Genomic DNA, 5,966 nt, shown 5'->3' on the forward strand with positions numbered 1-5,966 from the left:
CCTGAGGAGACAGAATGTCCTTAGATTTCATTTTATTTTTCTTATCATTTTCATACGAGGTCAGAGCGTATGGGATGTTTACTAAACAATATTGACCAATTGCAATATTTTGAACATGACTCAACAGCTAAAGCAGTTCCATATCAATTTCTGTTTAAATATATAACTACTACACTATAACAATAAAAAAGAAAAAAACAGCAATAATTTAAGAATAACAATACACAGGAAGACAGATTCACAAATATAAAGAAAATAACTTTTAAATTTTCCCATCTACTTGGGTATTTTATGGAAAATAAAAACTATTAATACGATGATAAGAGTTCTAGAGATAAAGTCAGTTCCTTCGTTCAACTATTTATGGTGCATATTACTTCCCATGCAGCTTCAGTGGTGGTACCTCTTCATTTAATTTTTTTTGACATAGGGAGTAAACAATAGATTCACATATACCTGCTATCTCACCATCATTATTTTAAAAAGGTGATTATCTCTAACAGAATGACAGAGCCAGTTATAGTAGCTAATGATTGCTGGTCCCTGAAATTATTCTGTGATTATAAATAAATCATAGAAGTCATATCTTGTCCCACGAGGGCACTCACATCACTGATGATAGGCCCATCTTAGCACTTCTGACTGTTATCAGTAATGAAAAGTGGCTGCCCATTTATGCATGGCAATTCCAAGCTAAGCAGTATATTGAATGATGCATTTGTTTCCCATCAAGGTGCCTGGCACAGCACTATTGGAAGTTAGAGTGTGTTACTCCCTCATATATCAAAGTCTGCTTGCCAGTGTTATATTTATTGACCTGTCCAACTCCTTTTCCATGATTGATCACTTTTGCCACCCAAAGCTTTTCCCTGTTACCGTGTTATAGCAAAGTTCTCAACAAAGCTTTGGAAATTAAAAGTCCCCTTTAGTCTTTCCCTGAGAAAATCTTTACTTTCAAAGGAACAAAGGGCATCCAGGACTGTGGCAGAGGATGCTTTTGGTGCTGAATCTCCATTTTTGTCTCCTTTATTACAAAGGAAAACCCTATTTAGTTTTGGGGTGCAGTGTACCCACCTTCATATTTAATTTCCCAGGTTTAGTTGCTTTGTGATCTAACTGACCAAAATAATATAAGCAATTTTTCACTGACTGGAGCTTATAGGAAATTAGTGTTTTTTCTCATAAAAAGGTACAAACCATCTAGCATTTACCTTGCCCTTCTCTGGTCCTGCTTTTTTTTCCTCTGGTGTGTGATCACTCTATATGATATTGGAATAAAATTTTGTGAAAATAAGGATGAAACTAGCCAGCAAGACTGCTAATGACTAGGTCTTCTAGGTATTTATAGGAGCCAAATTACTAGCTCTGGTTATCTCTGAACTTCTTGAGAAAATTTGTTCCTTGTTACACTTAAAGTCACTGGTATCTAGGTTTTCTGCCTCACAAAGATGAATGCCATCCTAAAGGGGTTCACACATCTAGAGTGTAGGTGTAACTATTCCAGAATAGCTAGGCTTTGTAATGATATATTGTGTCAGAAAGGACAATGACTTTTTCAACCAATCACCTTCAAGATTAAAATACTATATTTTCAGAATTATAACTTGCAGACTTTGGATTGCTAAAAATTCTTCATATAAGGAAATTAGGTCTGATTTCCTCTTCTTTTCTGTGATTGAACATGTTACAAAAATCTGACATCTTAATTTTGATAACATAGATATCTTCAGGTCTATCCACCTTCAGCATGATATAAACAAGGTATGTTGGGCTTCTTTCTCTGCATAGCCCAAGTTATGCTTTGTCTATAACTGAATCCTCAGAGAGTTTCATCTTGATAAATTCAAGAGTGTAAAAGGGAAGAAAGAGGGAGAGAAAAAAAAGAAAGAGGTAATAATAGACTGTTGACATTTCCAGTTTCAGCAACTCAGACTAATAACTCTTTGTCAAAAACACAGGGAGAGATATATAGATAGACAGATAGCTAGATAGATATAGATACATACACACTATATAAAAGGTTTGTTTCCTTATAATGTAATAAGAATTGATAAATAAAAGCACTACTATTCATTTTGTTACTGAATTACACCTTTAAATGTAAAATTAATTACAGTATGGATCATGCAAGTATATAAATCATTAAATATCTATATAATTTGGAGATGATCTTCATCTGAATTTCCTTTTAAGAATTATGAATGAAAAATCTTCATTCAATTTTCAAAGAATGCCCTAGTCAAGCAGTTACTGAAAAATCATTGGTATATTAATGATAAGTAAGTATAACCAACTAGATAACACAGCCTCTTTGAATGATCAGTCTCTGGAACCTAAGCCTACTAGAGGAAGTAATCACTTGTAAACAATGGCACATTTCACCTTAAGTCCTATTGATAACTACAGGACCCATGTAAATACAAATAAAAAAAATTCAAAAGAACAATAAACACTATGATGGAAGTACAAAAATCTGTAAGATATACAATAAAGCAATTTGTTGATTCTTTTGTCCTCCTAGGGGTTCTGCATTACTATAAGTGATTACTGAATATGAAATAGGCTGTAGACAAAATTATGAAGTAAAATTTGCATTGATTGCTCCTAGTTTGTCCCCATTTATTCCTGCTGTCTCCTTTTCTGCTTCCCTCACATATTCAAAGCCTGCAATCTAATCTATCCCATATCCTTTTTTTTTTTTAAAGACAGAGTCTCACTCTGTCACCCAGGATGGGGTGCAGTGGTGCCATCTTGGCTCACTGCAACCTCTGCCTCCCAGGTTCAAGCAATTCTCCCTGCCAGTCTCCCGAGTAGCTGGGACTACTAGTGCCCGCCATGATGCCCAGCTAATTTTTGTATTTTTGGTAGAGACAGGGTTTCACCATGTTGGCCAGGCTGTTCTCAAACTCCTCACCTCAAGCGATTCATCTGCCTAAGCCTCCCAAGTGGCTGAAATTACAGGCATGAGCCACCATGCCCAGTCATCTCTCAAACCCATTTTTAACACGCGAACTTAAATCTTTTATTTCTATGAAGGGAAAAATGACTGATAACATCTAAAATCTTCCTCTCCTTGCAGCCGTTGAATTTTAATAATGACTAAGGTCTAGAGTGAAATGGAAGAAAGGTATTCCAGCCAAGAACCTTGAAGTAGCCCCACTACATCTAGTTTTAAATAACCACTTAAAATAGGAAAGGAACAGATTACCTTTTGATAGCATAATATTCATTATTCAACTCAAGAGAGGAATGAAGACAGAGATTTTGCTCAATGTCCACAATAAATACTTATCTTTTTCAGGTGTTTATTTTTGTGTGTAACAAACTTCAAATGTAGATGTTTAAAACAACTTATGATTTCTGATGATTCTCTGGTTGACACCTGGGTGATCTGTTCTGGGGACTCTCATGCAGTCATAGTCAGATGGAGGCTGAGCCTGGAGTCATCTAAAAATTTATCTTGGCTGCATATTAAAAACGTGTTACTAATATAGCTGGTGATTAATGGTGACTGTCCACTGAAAGCCCAGGTAAGTTTGCTGACTAAAGAACCTACATATGTCTGAAGAAATCTCCATGTGTATTGGGTTTTCTTAGAACGGTTTGGTTGCAAAAGGAGGATCCCAAAAATAAGTATTCCAGGAGATACAGAAAGAAGCTAATGAAGCTTCTTGTAATTTAGCTCCAAAAGTCACAAAATTTCACTTCTGCCACATTCTATTGGTCAAATAGCCCATATGCAAGACAGGTTATTAGACTGTATCTTTTGATGTGGGAGTAGCAAGATCACATTAAGAACATTTGAGATGAGATATATTTTTAGGCTATCTCTGGAAAAGATACTCCTCCACATCCTCTGTGGTGAGAGTGCTCATTGTTTTGTAATATAGATTCTCTCATTCCTTTAAAGAATACTTCTCAGAGTTATAACTGGGTCCATAGCTATTTCACTAAAAACTTCATTTTCTAGCTCTCTTTTTCTTTTTAAGTTAATTGTAGCCATGAGACTAAGTTCCAGCCAAGGAATGTGAATGGAAGTGATATGCACATTTTCTAGATCCTTTCTTAAAGTGAAGTTGGTTGCCTGTCATTGACTTTTCTCACCCTGTTTCTACTAGCTTATAAATGATGAAGATCAGAGCAATCATAGGAGGCTGCCCCTTTTTTTTTCTTTTTGAGACAGAGTCTCACTTTGTCACCCAGGCTGGAGTACAGTGGCATGATCTCAGCTCACTGCAACCTCCACCTCCTGGGTTCAAGCAATACTCTGCCTCAGCTTCCTGAATAGCTAGGATTACAGGCATCTGCTACTACACCGGGTTAATTTTTGTATTTTTAGTAGAGACAGGGTTTCACCATCTTGGCCAGGCTGGTCTTGAACTCATAACCTCATGATCCACCTGTCTTGGCCTCCCAAAGTGCTGGGATTACAGGCGTGAGCCACCACACACAGCCAGGAGCCCCATTTTAATGACAGCGGAGTCTCTCTCTACTACCCCTGAGCTTTGTATCTTGGAATTGTTTCATAAGATAAGAATAATGTATGCATTCCATTCTATACTCTGCCTGTACCTACCCTAATTTGCCCACTACCAAGCACAATACCTATCTATCTTGATCAAGAAATTGTATTGATAGATCTCTTCATCATAACAGCTTATGCCACTTTTAGATTTGGCACCTTCATATACTATTTCCCAAGTCTCTAGAGTAATTATACACTATTATATGGCAAATTTTCTGGATTAGGCTGAAATCCACTAAGGCGATGGTGATATAGCAAATAATATATTGTGTTACTAACCTATAAAGTAAATAACATATACGTTTACTTTTAAAAGTTAACTTGCTCTACCATCAATACTTTATTCTTCATCAATCATTAATAACTGTAAAGTTTATTGCTCATAACAATTTTCCCAGAGGGTATAGGCAAATATTGCTGGCGTAGGCAGAGAAAGAATGGGGAGAAAAAATAGAATCTTTCAAGTTGAAGGCGAACTCTATTTTATGAACTCAAAGTTATGATCTTGTTTAAACTCTAATTATTATTGATATTTCTGTTTATAAAATTATAAAACAAATTCTGTTTCTAAATATTTCCTACAATTAAAATTTTTAGTAACACTAATAGAATATATGCTTGACTTGCTAAGGTTTCCCCTGTATTTAGATTTCCTCTACACAACTTTTAATCTTCTTTAAAAGGGTATTAGAGGAGATAAGCTTTGTTGATGCCATCGTTAATTGAGAAAAAATAATCTGTTAACTTTGTAACTGCAAATGGAGGCTGTGTAGTTCTTCAGAAAAGAGATTAGTGCTACAGGCATTTCCTTATTTCAGAGATACCAGCCTAAATTTCAACTAGGTCATGTAAGTTATAAATATTTTTCTTTAAAATTAGAATTTAAAAAATAAAGAAATTCAAGAGAACTTAGTCCTTGAACTTCTGAGTATATATAACAATTCAACAAATAAATAAAATTCTATGAATTTCATTCTATATTCTGCCTATACTTATGCAAATTTGCCCACCTCCTAACACAATTTCTATCTATCTGTTGTCTATCACTCGTTCAGTCTCTATCTACACACACAAACACAGTACGTATGTATGTATGTGTATATATATGTGTATATGTGTATACACATATACTTTAAAAGTTTATTGCTCATAACAATTTTCCCAGAGGATATAGGCAAATATGGTTGGTATAGGTAGAGAAAGAATGGGAAGAAAAATCATATACACAAACATGTATATAACGCTTTCGCCCAAAAACATATAACATAGCTGAGTTTAGACTAAAGAGGGAGGGCTGAATGACCCAGCCACAATGTAAGAGCACTGAAAAGTTACACAGCAAAAGACACAGATCCAGGGAAATTTGAAAATTTGAGGCTGTTTATGATAAATTCATCCTCTATCATCTCTCATCCTCTTGCTACCAACACTATCAGGGTTT

Source organism: Mandrillus leucophaeus, unplaced genomic scaffold (assembly GCF_000951045.1).
Source record: "Mandrillus leucophaeus isolate KB7577 unplaced genomic scaffold, Mleu.le_1.0 Scaffold836, whole genome shotgun sequence".
Taxonomy (NCBI): Eukaryota; Metazoa; Chordata; class Mammalia; order Primates; family Cercopithecidae; genus Mandrillus; species Mandrillus leucophaeus.